The following is a 17539-nucleotide window of genomic DNA, read 5'->3' on the forward strand; positions in this document are numbered from 1 at the left end:
GAGACATCTCTTATTGGGAAGAAAAGTGGACATCTTCACTGACCACAAGAGTCTCAAGTACATCTTCACTCAGCCTAATCTCAACCTCAGACAGACTCGATGGGTCGAAATGATTCAAGAGTATAATCCGAGTATCGAGTATACTCCAGGCAAGGCCAATGTGATTGCTGACACTTTGAGCAGAAAGGCTTATTGCAACAGTCTGATTCTCAAGCCTTATCAACCCGAGCTTTGTGAAGCATTCCGCAAGCTTAATCTGCAAGTTGTTCCTCAAGGTTTCCTCGCCAACCTTCAAGTATCTCCTACCTTGGAAGACCAGATTCGCCAAGCTCAGCTTCTTGATGCTATGGTGAAAAAGGTGAAGATTGGGATTGCCAAGAGTCAACCCAAGTACAAGTGCTACCACCTTGACGACAAGGATACTCTCTTCTTCGAGGATCGCATTGTTGTGCCCAAAGGTGACCTTCGTAAAGTGATCATGAACGAGGCTCAAAATTCTCTCCTCTCCATCCACCCTGGGAGCACGAAGATGTATCAGGACCTCAAGCAGGCTTATTGGTGGACTCGAATGAAGCGCGAGATTGCTCAGTTCATGAATGAATGTGATGTCTGCAGAAGAGTGAAGGCAGAACACCAAAGGCCAGCTGGTCTCCTCCAACCTCTTGCCATTCCAGAATGGAAGTTTGACCACATTGAGATGGACTTCGTGACTGGGTTTCCAAAGTCCAAGCGTGGCAATGATGCTATATTCGTTGTCATCGACAAACTCACTAAAGTGGCTCACTTTCTGCCTATCAAAGAGTCAATCACTGCAGCTCAATTGGCGGAACTCTATACCTCTCGAATTGTCTCTCTGCACGGTATTCCACAAGTGATCTCTTCAGACCATGGCAGCATCTTTACCTCCAAGTTTTGGGATTCTTTTCAGAAGACCATGGGCACCAACATCCGCTTCAGCATAGCTTTCCATCCTCAAACTAGCGGTCAAGTCGAGCGTGTCAATCAGATTCTTGAAGATATGCTTAGGGCTTGTGTGATCTCCTTCGGCATGAAGTGGGAGGATTGTCTTCCATATGCTGAATTCTCCTACAACAACAGTTTTCAAGCAAGTTCGGGCAAGGCCCCATTTGAAATTCTATATGGCAGGAAGTGCCGTACCCCTCTCAACTGGTCTGAAACCGGTGAACGTCAGTTTTTGGGAAATGACTTAATCACAGAGGCAGAGGAAATGTGCAAAGTCATTCGAGATAACCTCAAAGCAGCCCAATCCCGCTAGAAGAGCTACTATGATAGTAAGCACCGTGATTTGGCTTTCGAGATCAGAGATCATTTTTACCTCCGCATCTCTCCTATGAAAGGTACTCGCTGCTTTGGTATCAAAGGGAAGCTTGCTCCTAGATACGTGGGACCTTTCAAGATTGTCAGCAAGAGAGGCGATCTCGCCTATCAACTCGAGCTTCCTTCAAACTTTGCAAATGTGCATGACGTGTTCCATGTCTCTCAGCTCCGGAAGTGCTTCAAGACTCCTGACCGCACCATCATCTTCGAGGACATTGAGCTCCAAGAAGATCTCTCTTATCGTGAGCACCTCGTTGCTATTCTTGAAGAGACTGAACGTAAGACTCGCAACAAGTCAATCAAATTCCTCAAAGTCAAGTGGTCACATCATTCCGGCCGTGAAGCTACCTGGGAACGCGAGGATCACCTCCGTTCTGAGTACCCGGCGTTCTTTCAGTCCTAGATCTCAGGACGAGATCCTTTCGTAGTGGTGGAGTGTTGTAACACCCCGGATATGATTTACCCAATATGTAATCCAACTCTTGCCGTTTCCGGCGTTAAGTTATTTTATTTTCTCGGGTTCGTGTTTTTGTCTCCGTGTGTTGTTATCGTTGTCATGCATCTAATATCATGTCATCATGTGCATTACATTTGCATACGTGTTCATCTCATGCATTCGAGCATTCTCCCCGTTGTCCGTTTTGCATTCCGGCGCTCCGTTCTCCTCCCGTGGTCATTTCTACCTTTCTTTCGTGTGTGTGGATTAAACATTTCCGGATTGGACCGAGACTTGCCAAGCGGCCTTGGCTTACTACCGGTAGACCGCCTGTCAAGTTTCGTACCATTTGGACTTCGTTTGATACTCCAACGGTTAACCGAGGGACCGAAAAGGCCTCGTGTGCGTTGCAGCCCAAAACCCCTCCAAGTTGGCCCAAAACCCACCAAAACCCTCTCCATCATCTAGAGCATTCGATCACGATCGCGTGGCCGAAAACCGCACCTCATTTGGACACTCCTAGCTCCCCCTATGCCTATATAAAGACCCCTCCTCGAAAATCCCAGATCCCCTCCATCCCTAACCCTAGATCCACCACTCGCGCCGCGCCGGACACGTCCGGTCCGGTCGGACATGTCCGCCGCCCCACCCGGGCCAATCCCGCGCTGCCACGTGGCGCCGCCCGTGCCCACATCGCCGCCTCCTCCGCCTGCCCGCCGCGGCCCGCAGCGCGCCCCCGAGGCCCGGTCCGCCCGACCGCGCCCGCGCCTGCTTCCTCCTCGCCGTGCCGCCGCACTCCCTCCTCGACGGCCGCCGCGCCTCCCCACTGCTGACCTTCGCCGCCGCGCCCGTCCTCCGCCTCCTCCCGCCTCGACGTCCGAGCCGCGCTGCCCTCGTCGCCGGCAGGTGCACCGGCGACCGGATCCGGTGCCACCGCCCCTCTCCCTCGACGCCGTCCTCGTCTTCCACTCCGGCCGGCAACTCCGGCGAACTCACCCCGGCGAGCCTCAAACCCCGTGCTCAGATCTGGATCCAAAAAAACCCTAGGGGTTGACCTCTCTCTTTTTCCCTAAGTCCCTAGTTATTTTGGCTATGTTCATCATGTTGTATCTCCTCATCCGTAGATCCGTTTTGGGCATATAGCATATCAAAATGTTCGTCTCAGGGAGCACATCATTTCAATTCATTGCATCATTTTCATTTGAGTTCATTTTGATGCCCAAAATGCTGTTGGAAGAGTGCTATTTGAGATAATTGTCAGATCTGCTGCTCCAATTAGATATTTGTCATTTTTGCCATGATTATTGTGTGCATGATATGCCCATGAGCTCTTCATGAGTTTTGTTATATGTTTTGCCATCTATCTAGAGTTGCAGCCCATGTATTTTTGTGATGTGTGTGGTGACTAGCACAAGCTTGCAAAGTGGGGCATTCGTTAATGCTGATTTCAGGGACTTAGCATTTCCACTAAGTCCTTGGACTGTTTATCTCAATATGCCTTATGTTCATGTTGTTTCCTAGTGATCCGTGCCTCTTTTGAGGATGATCAGTAAGGCTGATTTGTTAATCTTGTAGTGCTCTATTCATCCATGTCTTTGTTTGCAATTAGGGAGCACCCTAGCTTGAGTCAACCGAGCTCTACTTTTGCTATTTCATGAATCTGGACAGATTGTCTACTTGTTAGCGATTTTGCCGGGGATGTTGTAGTTGATCCGTGCATGCTATGTTATTGTTCTTGCCATGTCTAGCTTGTATAATGTGTATTATTGATGGATGTATGCTTATATTGTCATGACATGCTCTGTAGTGAGTGCATCGAGCTTGTAAACATGCCTACTTGATATCTGTTTCAGCATGCTCCAGTTTTCATGTAACATCCCAAATTTTCAATTTGGAATGTTATACACTAGGTCATCATGCATATCATATTTTATTTTGCTTTTGGTTTTGATCCTAGAAAATCCTAAGCAACTCAAGGACCCACGGAGAGAGTTGGGGATTTCGTTATTTACGTATTTGAGTTTTCTCAAATTATGTAAACAGGATCATTTGATTTTATTTATTTTATCATCAATTATTTCTATTACAAAAATATGAGAGCGGGAATAAAATGAATTTCCCAAAATATAGAAATATTGAGGATTTAATAAAAAAATCAAAAAAAGATTTATTTCAGAGTTTTTCGGTATTTTTATTTGAATTTAGGAAAAATGCGCGTTTTTCAAAGTTGTAGTTTGGGCCCAGATAAATGTTCACTTTATCGGGCTTGATTTTAGGAACCCGGCAAAATTTATTTCGTGATTTTTGGAGTCCGTTTAGTATTTCTTTTTATCTTCCTTCCGAGCGGATTTAAAAAAAACGCAAACCGACTTCGGGCCGTACCCGGCCAGGACTCCCTGGCCCGGGGACTTTATATAGCGTCCGAAGGCCCGCGAGAGGAGCCCAGCCGCCGCCCCCACGAAACCCTAACCCTAGCCCCTGTCCGCCGCCGCCGCCGCCGTTGCCGGAGCGCGCCGCCCGAGGTTCGCCGCTGCCGCCTCGTTTTTCGTGCAGTTTTTTTTTTAAAAAAATTCTGTTCGTCGTTTGTCTTTTTCATCGGATTTTCCGCGGTTATTTTCTGATCGTGATTTCTGATCCGATTTTCGTTTTAGTATAACTTTTCGCTCGTTTATCGGAATCAGGCGATTCAAGCGCCTGGAGTTTCGTCTCAAAACCCTCTTTCCGAATAATCAACTTAAACATGTTTTTGCTACAGTAAAATTTGCCCTAGATCCAGATTACTAGAACAAAGTTGTTTTCTTTCGCCGTTTGATTTCTTTTGCTTCGTTCGATTTGATTATTTCTGCCAACCGGAGTTCTTAAGTTGAACTTTCTGATCTTCAATTTGAGTTTTACCTGTGCATTAGACGAGTACTTATTGTATGCTTGTTGTTTGTCTGCGATAGAATACCCGGAGTGCGCCGCCTGTTACTTCGAATCTCTAGGTTTCGCGGATCATCAGCAAGGCAAGTAACACTTTGATCATACCTTTTCTACAACCCAGTTTTATTGCATTAGATCCATCCTCACACATTGCATGATTAGGATCTAATTAAATTGTGGGATGGGAAGTAGATGAGGTAGTACCTATTACCTGTTTATTATCAAACCTTTGGGAGTTACTTCTACGTTTGCTTATTATGCCATGCTATGCTAGTAGACGTGGATTGGGTGAGTGATATCCATGACAGATGTGAGATTGTTAATTAAGGGTTTATTTAAGGTGGCAACCTAACACACATCTGGGTGGATTGAGGCACCTGGGGTTACCAGGACTTGCCTGTTTTCTTGGACCGCCACCCAGGCTCAAAGGGATCATGAGATTATTCATACTAGAAACTTCCGTGTGCAGCCACAAGCCAATATGGGCTCTGGCATAGTTGACTAAGTTGTGCGAACTCTTACAGTGGTAGACTAGCAGATGTAGGGGAAAGTAGGTGTACCGGTCTACCCGTCGTAAGCTGCTAGCGCTTCTGAAAGACTGTGTCTCGGTCATCCGTCTTCTCAAACACCCTGCAGTGCGAGAAACCAAACGGAGGCGATCGAGTCTTGTGGGGAAAAGTGCGCAAACCTCTGCAGAGTGTAACAAACTAATCATGGTTAGCCGTGTCCCCGGTTATGGACATCTTGAGTATCTAGTACCTGGATTTTCATGTGAATCTCAACATGTTACCATAAATTAATTTTGTGGGATTTTAATGATGTTACTTAATTGGGATTGAGGATGCTGTCAACCATTCTCAATGTTTCACAACCACCATGATAGTAATTAATTTTATTCCTTTGCAGTAGGGAAAAATTGTCTTTACGCAAAAACTGTAACCATAGAGCTTTCCACCAGCCAAATATGCATATAGTATAGCCATTGCATTCTATTATTCTCTATGTGTTACCTTGCCAGCATATTCCATGTGCTGACCCGTTTCGGGCTGCAACGTTAATGTTGCAGACTTTTCAGACGACGATTAAGGAGTCTTTAGGTCGTGGTTCTATACTCAGTGATGCCGTTGGAGTTGATGGACTCACTTATCTTCCAAGCCTTCCGCTGTTATCATTATTAGATGGCCTTAAGCCATATTTATTGTAATAAGTTCTCTTTTGAGACATTCGATGTAATAAGTGTGTGACTGCTACTCTGCTATAAATCCTCCGAGTACTGTGTGGTGTCAGCATTACTGATCCAGGGATGACACCGGAGCACAGAGATCAGACTGTTTGAGGTCTGGTCGCTACATTTCACCAAGTCTGTGATCTGATTGTGTTTTTGCCATGTTCACATGCTTGCAAATGTATTTTCTGATCCCTTTTGGCTCAAGGTCACTAAGGGATTTTTGTTAAGCTCTTTGAGTAGCTCCATGCCATGCTTTACTTTGCCATGTTCAGGTCCTGTACCATATAGTTTTCATGCTCCAAAGTGTGCTACCTGATCTGAAATTCCAGACAAGTGTTAATTTCACTAAAAGTCTGAAATCTGTTTGCCAAATGCCTTTTTGCCATGCTTGTTTGAACCTGTTAATGGATGAATTGGCCGTAGCTCAGTGCTAGTCTTTTGTTAAGAATCATGAATGGATCCCTTCCATATATTTTGATGCCATGTTTGGGTGCTGTAGCATGTTCATCTTGTTGCATTTAGATGGCTACTTGCTGTAAATCGCAGAATGTGGCCATATTTGAATTGCTTGCCATTTCCAAACCGTAACTCCGATTCCGGCGTTCTTTATATCGTTTTCAAGCGATTTGATCTCACATTTCCAGTGGCACACTTGGATTCCCAAGTTGAGGCCAGGTTCATTCATTCCTTGTCAAATCTTGCATATGCATCCCATATTGCATCCCGCATAGCATACCATCTTTGCATCATGTTGTTTGAGTTTGCACGTGGTTGATTGTGTCCTTGTTGCTTGTTTGTCTTGTTTGGGTAGAGCCGGGAGACGAGTTCACTAATGAGGAGCCCGTTGAGTTTGCTTTCGAGGATCCAGTCAACTCTGACAACTTTGCAGGCAAGATGATCATACCCTCGAAATCACTACTATCTTTGCTATGCTAGAAGCTCGCTCTTTTGCTATGCCTATGCTACGATGCCTACCACTTGCTTTCATGCCTCCCAAATTGCCATGTCAAACCTCTAACCCACCATGTCCTAGCAAACCGTTGATTGGCTATGTTACCGCTTTGCTCAGCCCCTCTTATAGCGTTGCTAGTTGCAGGTGAAGATTGGAGACAGTTCCTTGTTGGAACATTATTTTACTTGTTGGGATATCATTATATTGACATGTTATCTTAATGCATCTATATACTTGGTAAAGGGTGGAAGGCTCGGCCTCTCGCCTAGTGTTTTGTTCCACTCTTGCCGCCCTAGTTTCCATCATATCGGTGTTATGTTCCCGGATCTTGCGTTCCTTATGCGGTTGGGTTATAATGGGAACCCCTTGATAGTTCGCCTTGATTAAAGCTTTTCCAGCAATGCCCAACCTTGGTTTTACCATTTGCCAACTAGCCTCTTTTTCCCTTGGGTTTCTGGAGCCCGAGGGTCATCGTATTTAAACCCCCCGGGCCAGTGCTCCTCTGAGTGTTGGTCCACCTCGTCAGCCGCCGGTGGCTACCAGGGGCAACTCTGGGATGGCCTACCGGAAGTTTAGACAATCTGAGTTTGCCCTGAGAACGAGATATGTGCAGCTCCTATCGAGATTTGTCGGCACATTCGGGCGGTGTTGCTGGATTTGTTTTAACTTGTCGAAGTGTCTTGAAGAACCGGGATACCGAGTCTGATCGAAATGTCTCAGGAGGAGGTCTATTCCTTCGTTGACCGTGAGAGCTTGTCATGGGCTAAGTTGGGACCCCCTGCAGGGATTTGAACTTTCGAAAGCCATGCCCACGGTTATGGGCAGATGGGAATTTGTTAATGTCCGGTTGTAGATAACTTGAACCTTAACTTAATTAAAATGAATCAACTGTGTGAGTTACCGTGATGGTCTCTTCTCGGCGGAGTCCGGGAAGTGAACACGGTGTCGGAGTAATGCTTGCGCAGGTTGTTCTCTAGTTGCTCGATCGCGCTTTGCCTCCTCTTCTCGCTCTCTTTTGCGAACAGGATAGCCACCATATATGCTAGTCGCTTGCTGCAGCTCCACATAATTGCCTTGCTTTTCCTATTAAGCTTAAATAGTCTTGATCACGAGGGTTCGAGATTGCTGAGTCCCTGTGGCTCACAGATTACTTCCAAACCAGATGCAGGACCTGATGATTCCGTTCCAGATGACGCGCTTGAGCTCAAGTGGGAGTTCGACGAGGACTCACGCCAATACTACGTGTCTTTCCCTGATGATCAGTAGTGGTGCCCAGTTCGGGTGATCGGGACCGTGTCGGATGTTGGGTTATCTTTTATTTTGGCGTCGTAGTCGGGCCATGAGTGTTTGAATGTTGTAATGCTATTTATGTACTTTGATTGACGTGGTGAGTGTAAGCCAACTATGTATCTCCCCTTTTATTATCTATATTACATGGGATGTTGTGAAGATTGCCTAACTTGCGACATTGCTTTCAATGCGGTTATGACTCTAAGTCGTGCCTCGACACGTGGGAGCTATAGCCGCATCGAGGGTGTTACACATGGTGTCTCGGCACGACGAACTGTAGCAACGGTGCATACTCAGGAAGAACACTTACCTTGAAATTTAGTGAGAGATCATCTTATAATGCTACCGTGGAACTAAGCAAAATAAGATGCATAAAGGATAAACATCACATGCAATCAATATAAGTGATATTATATGGCCATCATCATCTTGTGCCTTCGATCCCCATCTCCAAAGCACCGTCATGATCACCATCGTCACCGGCTTGACACCTTGATCTCCATCGAAGCATCATTGTCGTCTCACCAACTATTGCTTCTACGACTATCGCTACCGCTTAGTGATAAAGTAAAGCAATTACATGGCGATTGCATTTCATACAATAAAGCAACAACCATATGGCTCCTGTCAGTTGCCGATAACTGTGTTACAAAACATGATCATCTCATACAATAAAATTTAGCATCATGTCTTGACCATATCACATCACAACATGCCCTGAAAAAACAAGTTAGACATCCTCTACTTTGTTGTTGCATGTTTTACGTGGCTGCTACGGGCTGAGCAAGAACCATTCTTACCTACGCATCAAAAACCACAACGCGTTATAGTGATTGCTTTTTGATCTTCAGAAAGAACCATGTTCATTGAATCCGATTCAACTAAAGTTGGAGAAACTGACACCCACCAGCCACCTGTGTGCGATGCACGTCCGTAGAACCAGTCTCGCGTAAGCGTACACGTAATGTCGGTCTGGGCCGCTTCATCCAACAATACCGCCAAATCAATAATCAACTAGTGACGGCAAGCAATATGTATATACCCACGCCCACAACTCCTTTGTGTTCTACTCGTCCATATAACATCTACGCATAAACCTGGCTCGGATGCCACTATTGGGCAACGCAGTAATTTCAAAAAAAAATCCTATGCACACGCAAGATCTATCATGGTGATGCATAGCAACGAGAGGGGAAGAGTGTTGTCCATGTACCCTCGTAGACCGTAAGCGGAAGCGTTATGACAATGCTTTTGATGTAGTCGTACGTCTTCATGATCCGACCGATCCTAGTACCGAAAATACGGCACCTCCGCGATCTGCACACGTTCAGCTCGGTGACGTCCCACGAACTCTCGATTCAGCTGAGTGTCGAGGGAGAGCTTCATCAGCACGACGGCGTGATGACGGTGATGATGATGCTATCGGAACAGGGCTTCGCCTAAGCACCGCTATGATATTACCGAGGTGGATTATGGTGGAGGGAGGCACCGCACACGGCTAAGGGATCAATAATCAACTTGTGTGTCTATGGGGTGCCCCCTGGCCACGTATATAAAGTATGGAGGGAGGAGGAGGCCGGCCCTCATAGGGCGCGCCCAAAGTGTGGAGTCCTACTAGGACTCCCTAGTCCTAGTAGGATTCCACCTCCCACATGGAATAGGAAAAAGAGAAGGGAGAAGAAGAAGGAAGGAAGGGGGCACCCCCTTTCCCTAGTCCAATTCGGACAAATCCATGGGGAAGGGGTGCGGCCACCCTTGAGGCCTTTCTCTCCTTTCCCATATGGCCTATTAAGGCCCAATACGAGTTCCCATAACTCTCCGGTACTCCGAAAAATACCCGAATCACTCGAAACCTTTTCGATATCTAAATATAGCCTTCCAATACATCGATCTTTACGTCTCGACCATTTCGAGACTCCTCGTCATGTCCCCGATCTCATCCCGGACTCTGAACAAACTTCGGTCATCAAATCACATAACTCATAATACAAATCGTCATAGAACGTTAATCGTGCGGACCCTACGGGTTCGAGAACTATGTAGACATGACCGAGACTCATCTCCGGTCAATAACCAATAGCGGAACCTGGATGCTCATATTGGTTCCTACATATTCTACGAAGATCTTTATCGGTCAAACCGCATAACAACATACGTTGTTCCCTTTGTCATCGGTATGTTACTTGCCCGAGATTTGATCGTCGGTATCATCATACCTAGTTCAATCTCATTATTGGAAAGTCTCTTTACTCGTTCCGCAATGCATCATCCCGCAACTAACTCATTAGTCACATTGCTTGCAAGGCTCATAGTGATGTACATTACTGATAGGGCCTAGAGATACCTCTCTGATAGACGGAGTGACAAATCCTAATCTTGATCTATGCCAACTCAACAAACACCATCGGAGACACCTGTAGAGCATCTTTATAATCACCCAGTTACGTTGTGACGTTTGATAGCACACAAAGTGTTCCTCTGGTATTCGGAAGTTGCATAATCTCATAGTCAGAGGAACATGTATAAGTCGTGAAGAAATCAGTAGCAATAAAACTGAACGACCATCATGCTAAGCTAACAGATGGGTCTTGTCCATCACATCATTCTCTAATGATGTGATCCCGTTCATCAAATGACAACAGATGTCCATGGCTAGGAAACTTAACCATCTTTGATTAACGAGCTAGTCAAGTAGAGGCATACTAGGGACACTCTGTTTGTCTATGTATTCACACATGTACTAAGTTTCTGGTTAATACAATTCTAGCATGAATAATAAACATTTATCATGATATAAGGAAATATGAATAACAACTTTATTATTGCCTCTAGGGCATATTTCCTTCAAAAACTAGCTTTATGCAAATGATAACCATAGAGCCTCCACCAGCCATATATGCATGTAGTTATAGCTGTTATTTGTTCTTTGCTCTATAGTGTCATATTGCCAGCATATTCCATGTGCCGACCTACACAGGCTGCAACGTATTATGTTGCAGAGTTTTCAGACGAAGAGTAAGGTGTGCTAGGTCATTGTCGTGCACTCAGCTATGTCGTTGGAGTTGATGGACTCATTTACCTTCGAAGCTTCCATTGTTATCTTATTTAGATGGCCTTCAGCCATATTATTGTAATAAGTTCTCTCTTTGAGATATTTGATGTAATAAGTGTGTGATTGAACTCTTTTATAAATCCTCGAGTACTATGTGTGTCAGCATTACCGATCCAGGAATGACACTTATACACAGAGATTTGACCGTCTGAGGTCGGATCGCTACAGGCGTGCAGATCAAGGGTCAGACAGAGGATTCATGCGGCCCTGCTGCTTCATGTGGGTGACGCGTGTGATGATGAGCAGAGCCAGAGGGGCACCAACTGGCGCGGATATGGAGGATTTCCACTTTTGTGCTAAGGGGACATGGACAGCGCGTCGGTTCCTAAAGCAACCCCCAAAGGTTGCCACTTTGGTGCAAGAAGACCAGGACAGTGGGCTTGCCAGGATGGAGGTCATCACCGATCCCACCAGCGCGTCATGGCAAGGAGCTTTAGCAGGCGAAGACCACCTTTAGTCAGCATAAGTTGCACTCATGTTCACCTTCAAAATTGGCCATTGTGGCAACCCTTCCCGCCTAGAGTTTTTGGGGGAAGAGGGCCTGGGCCATTATAAATATAGGCTAGACGCCATCGTATAAAGGGACGGAGTCCTAGGATCCCTCGAGCCATCCGAGCCTCCCGAGGTAGTTCATCCTCCTTGTACACACACACTCATCCTCCGTCTCGAGGCAATCAAACCACAAAGCAGGAGTAGGGTCTTACACCGCAAGGTGGCCCGAAACTGGGTAAACTGCTGTGTTTGTAGTTCTTCTTTCCTCTCACTTGAGAATGTCATAGCATCGCTGTGTGATATTGAGTAGCAGGGCAGGGATAAGCGAGGCACGGTGATGCTTTATTTGCTTCTCGCATAACTTCCGGACTGTGGAATAGAATACCTTTGTTCTTTGGAGTTGGTTTAGGTGGTGGTTCAAAAAGTGTCCAATCATCGACGTTCCTCAGTATTTACCCAATAATTCTTGAGCCTGTTCAACTGTTTGTTCCCTGAAAACACAACCCGCACAACTATCTAGGTAGTACCCAGAAGCATCGGTTAGTCCATTATAAAAAATATCACGTATTTCATTTTTGTTTAGAGGATGATCAAGAAGAGCATTAAGTAGTTGGAGAAGCCTCCCCCAAGCTTGAGGGAGATTCTCTTCTTCAAATTGCACAAAGTTATATATTTCCTACAAGGAAGCTTGTTTCTTATGAGGAGGAAAATATTTTTCAGAGATGTAATATATCATATGCTGGGGACTACGCACACAACCAGGAGCAAGAGTATTAAACCATACTTTAGCATCACCCTTTAATGAGAAAGGAAACAACTTAAGAATTAGTAGTATCAAAAAAATTCCTCATGAGAAAACAAGGTGTCTATGTCATTTAATTTAGTAAGATGTGGCACAACAGTTTCAGTTTCATAACCATGAAAAGGATCGAATTGTACCAAAGTAATAAGTTCAGGATCAACGGATAATTCATAATCCTTATCAGTAACAAAGATAGGAGAAGTAGCATACTTGGCATCATATTTCATTCTCTCTATCGTAGCCTTTTCTTTCAGCTTAGTAATTTCTTAAGATCTTCTCTATCATTACAAGCAAGAAATTCTCTATCAATCTCTAATGACCCACAAGTATAGGGGATCAATCGTAGTCCTTTCGATAAGTAAAGAGTGTAAAACCCAACGAGGAGCAGAAGGAAATGACAACTGGTTTTCAGCAAGGTATTCTCTGCAAGTGCTGAAAGTAACAGTGATAGATATTTTTGTAGCAAGATAATTCATAATAAGTAGCAAGTGACAATAGTAGCAAAGGTGAAGTAAGGTGGCCCAATCATTTTCATAGCAAAGGACAAGCCGGAACATTCTCTTATAATAATCAAGCGTTCTCGAGGACACATGGGAATTATTGTCTAGTCATGTTCATCATGTTTAGTTGATTCGCATTCGCTACTTTGATAATTTGATATGTGGGTGGACCGGTACTTGGGTGTTGTTCTTACTTGAACAAGCAGCCCACTTATGATTACCCCCTCTCGCAAGCATCCGCAACTATGAAAGAAGAATTAAGATAAATCTAACCATAGCATGAAACATATGGATCCAAATCAGCCCCTTACAGAATAACACGTAAAGTGGGGTTTAAGCTTCTGTCACTCTAGCAACCCATCATCTACTTATTACTCCACAATGCCTTCCCTTAGGCCCTTAGGCCCAAGTATGATGAAGTGTCATGTAGTCGACATTCACATGAAGTAACAGCATACATATCATCAAAATATCCAACGAATACCAACATCACATGATTACTTATAACAAGACTTCTCCCATGCCCTGAAGAACAAAAGTAACTACTCACAAATCATATTCATGTTCAAGATCAGAGGGGTATTGAATATGCTTGAGGATCTGAATATTTAATCTTGAACCAAATAAACCAACTAGCATCAACTACAAGATGTAATCAACACTACTAGCAACCCACAGGTACCAATCTGACGTTGGACAAAGATTGAGTACAAGAGATGAACTAGGGTTTGAGATGAGATGGTGCTGGTGAAGATGTTGATGAAGATTGGTCCTCCCATGATGAGAGGATTGTTGGTGATGTCGATGGCTTCGATTTCCCCCTCCCGGAGGAAAGTTTCCCCGATGGAACCACTGCGCCGGAGAGCAAAAGTGCTCCTGCCTAGGTTCCGCCTTGAGATGGCGATGCTTCGTCCCGAAATTCTTCCTCTTATTTTTTCCTAGAGAAAATGGCTTCATATAGTAGAAGATGGGCACCAGAGGCCTGCTAGGGGCCCACAAGCCCTACCCCCTGGGCGCGCCCCCTGAGCTTGTCGCTCCTTGGTGCCCCCCTCCTGGTATTTCTTCTACCAATATTTTTTATATATTCCAAAATAATTCTCTGTAAATTTTTAGGTCATTTGGAGTTGTGCAGAATAGCTTCCTCTGTTGTAGCCCTTTTTAGTCCAGAATTCCAACTATCGGTAATCTCCCTCTTCATGTGAAACTTGCAAAATAAGAGAGAAACGACATAAGAATTACATCATAAAGTGGAATATCAATCCAAAACCTAGTAAATAACAGTTGGAAAACATGATGCAAAATGGACGTATCAATCTCCCCATCCATAACATAACCCTTAGGTACTTTAGGCATTTCAAATCTAGTAGGAGAGCTAGGCATAATAGGTGAATCATAATTATCAGTAGTTTCAGCATTTTCAAATTCTTTAGCTTTAGGAATTTGTTCATCAAGAAAATCACCTAGTGTAGAGACCCGACCTCAAACGGTCAAGTCTCCGTGCTTCAGTGTCATCCCTGGATCGGTAATGCTGACACACACAATACTCGAAGGATTTATAACAGAGTAGCAATCACACACTTATTACATCGAATGTCTCAAAAGAGAACTTATTACAATAAATATGGCTTAAGGCCATCTAATACGATAACAACGGAAGGCTTGGAAGATAAAGTGAGTCCATCAACTCCAACGACATAGCTGAGGTGCACGGCAACGACCTAACGAACCTTACTCCTCGTCTGAAAAGTCTGAAACATAATACGTTGCAGCCGAAAATGGGTCAGCACATGGAATATGCTGGCAAAATAACACAGTAGAGTAAGAACTGAATAATGCTATCAGTACATGCATATTTGGCTGGTGGAAAGCTCTATGGTTAAAGTTTTTGCGAAAAGCCAATTTTTTCCTACAACAAAGGAATAGATTTTATTTAAGTATCATGGTAGTTGAAACATCATTGAGAAGGTTCCTCCAACTCAATCCCAATTAAAAGTAATTATCAACCCAACAATATTAATTTAGAGTGATGAGATACATACGATAATCCAAGTACTAGATACTCAAGATGTCCATAACCGGGGACACGGCTAACCATGATTAGTTTGTACACTCTGCAGAGGTTTGCGCACTTTTCCCCACAAGACTTGATCTCCTCCATTGGATTTCTCGCACTACATGGTGTTTGAGAAACGGATGACCGAGACACAGTCTTTCAGAAGCATTAGCTCTAACCCCGGGTAGACAGTACCAACTTACATCCCTCTACATCTGCTAGCCTACCACTGGAAGAGGTCATGCAACTTACTCAACTATGCTAGAGCCTATAATATCTTGCGGCCGCACACGGAAGTTTCTAGCATGAAATATCTTAGTTCCCCTTTGAGCATGGGTGGCGGACCTTAGGATTATCACACGGGTACTCCGGGATATCCTAGGACAACACTGGATTCTCCAGGTGCCCGACAAGCAATCCACCCAGATGTGTATTGAAGTTGTCACCTTAAGTTGAACCATTAATTAACAATCTCACATCTGTCATGGATTCACTCACCCAAACCACATCTACGAGCATAGAATAGCAATATAAGCAATACATAGAAGTAACTCCCAAGGGTTTGATAATAACAGGGCAATAGGTACTACCTCATCAACTACTTCCCAATCCCACATGTTATCAAGTCCTAACCATGCAATGTTTGAGGGTTGAAACTAATGCATAAAAACTGGGTGATAAAGGGATATGATCAAAGTGTTACTTGCCTTGCTGATGATCCGCAAAAAAAAGAGACTCGTAGTAGCACGCTTCGCACTCCGGGTGTTCTATCGCAAACAAACAATAGCATACATAAGCAATCAAGCAAAGAAGCATGGGTAAAACACGAATAAGAAGATCTAACCAGAAAGTTCAACTTAAGTAACTCCGGTTTGCAAAAAGAATCAAATCAAACGGGGCAACGAAACTCAAACTGCGAAAGAAACAAGATCCGATTACTAATCTGGACTAAAGTCAAATTTTACTGTATCAAAATCTTGTTCAAGTTGGTTAAACGGGAAGAGGGCTTTGAGACGAAGATCTAGGCGCTTGAATCGCCTGATTCCGATAAACAAGCGAAAAGATAAACTAAAACGAAAATCAGATCAGAAATCGCAATCGAAAATAATCGCGGAAAATCCGAAAAAAAGAGAAAAACTAACGAACAGGCTAACGAACGAATGTTCGCTGTCTGTGGCTAACGAGAGAACACCGTTCGTTAAAACGAACGGACGGACGAACGTTTGCTAAGTAACTAAACCGAGAAAACTGGCGAACCGTTCTAAAAAAACGAAACTAGGGTTTAAAAAAACCGACGGTTTTACCTAAACCGTAAAAAAACGGACGGCGAGATTCGAACTCCGGCGCGGCTCCGGCTGCTTCCGGCGAGCGGGGCGGCGGCGCGGGCAACTGCGGGGTGCGGCGGAGCAGCCCGGGGTGGCGTGGGGTGCCTCAGCGGCGGCGGCGGCAGCAGCGGCGAGCGGCGGCGGCAGCGGCGAGCGGCGGCGGCGGCGGCGCAGGGCGGCGGCGGCGGCTGTGGCTTGGGGCTCTAGGGGGGCCGGGTCGGCTTTTAAAGGGGGGTGGCTTGCGGGAGGGGGCGGGGAGGCGTGGCCGACTCGGCCTCGGCGGGCGGCGGCGTGGTGGTCGCGGTCTCCGCGAGGGAGACGGCGGCGCGGCGGCGGCTGGGCCAACTAGGCCTCGGCCCAGTTTGGTCCGGCGGACTTCTCTCCTTTTTTTTAAATAACGCTCCGACGAAAATAAATCCTAAAAAAATAATAAAAATCTAAAAATGCCAAAACAAATTTTCATCGTCTAAATAAAATATTTAGAACAAGATGAACATTTTATTGGCCCTAAAATGCAATTTTGAAAACGTGCAATTTTTCTAATGCAAATAAAATAGCAGTAAAATCCAAATAAAAGCAAATATTTGATTTTAATATTTTTCCTCCTATATTTCATTTATTTTGAAGAAGTCAAATTATCTCCTCTCATATATTTTAACATGAAATATTTTCAGAGAGAAAAATAACTAAAACCAATAATCCTCGTTTCAATATTTGATAAATTTCAAATATGAAAACACTGAAATCCCCAACTCTCTCTCCGAGGGTCCTTGAGTTGCTTAGGATTTTGAGGATCAAGCCAAAATGCAATAAAATATGTATGCAATGATGACCTAATGTATAACATTCCAAATTGAAAATTTGGGATGTTACAAACCTACCCCCCTTAAGATGAATCTCGCCCTCGAGATTCGGGTTGGCTAGAAAATAGGTGTGGGTGGTCTTTGCGAAGATCATCCTCTCGTTCCCAGGTGGCTTCGTCCTCGGTATGGTGGCTCCACTAAACCTTGCAAAACTTGATGACCTTGCTGCGAGTAACCCGGCTGGCAAACTCGAGAATCTTGACTGGTTTCTCCTCATAAGTCAAAT

This window comes from Triticum urartu, chromosome 3A (assembly GCF_056163025.1).
Source record: "Triticum urartu cultivar PI428250 chromosome 3A, HENAU_Tu73, whole genome shotgun sequence".
NCBI classification, from domain to species: Eukaryota; Viridiplantae; Streptophyta; class Magnoliopsida; order Poales; family Poaceae; genus Triticum; species Triticum urartu.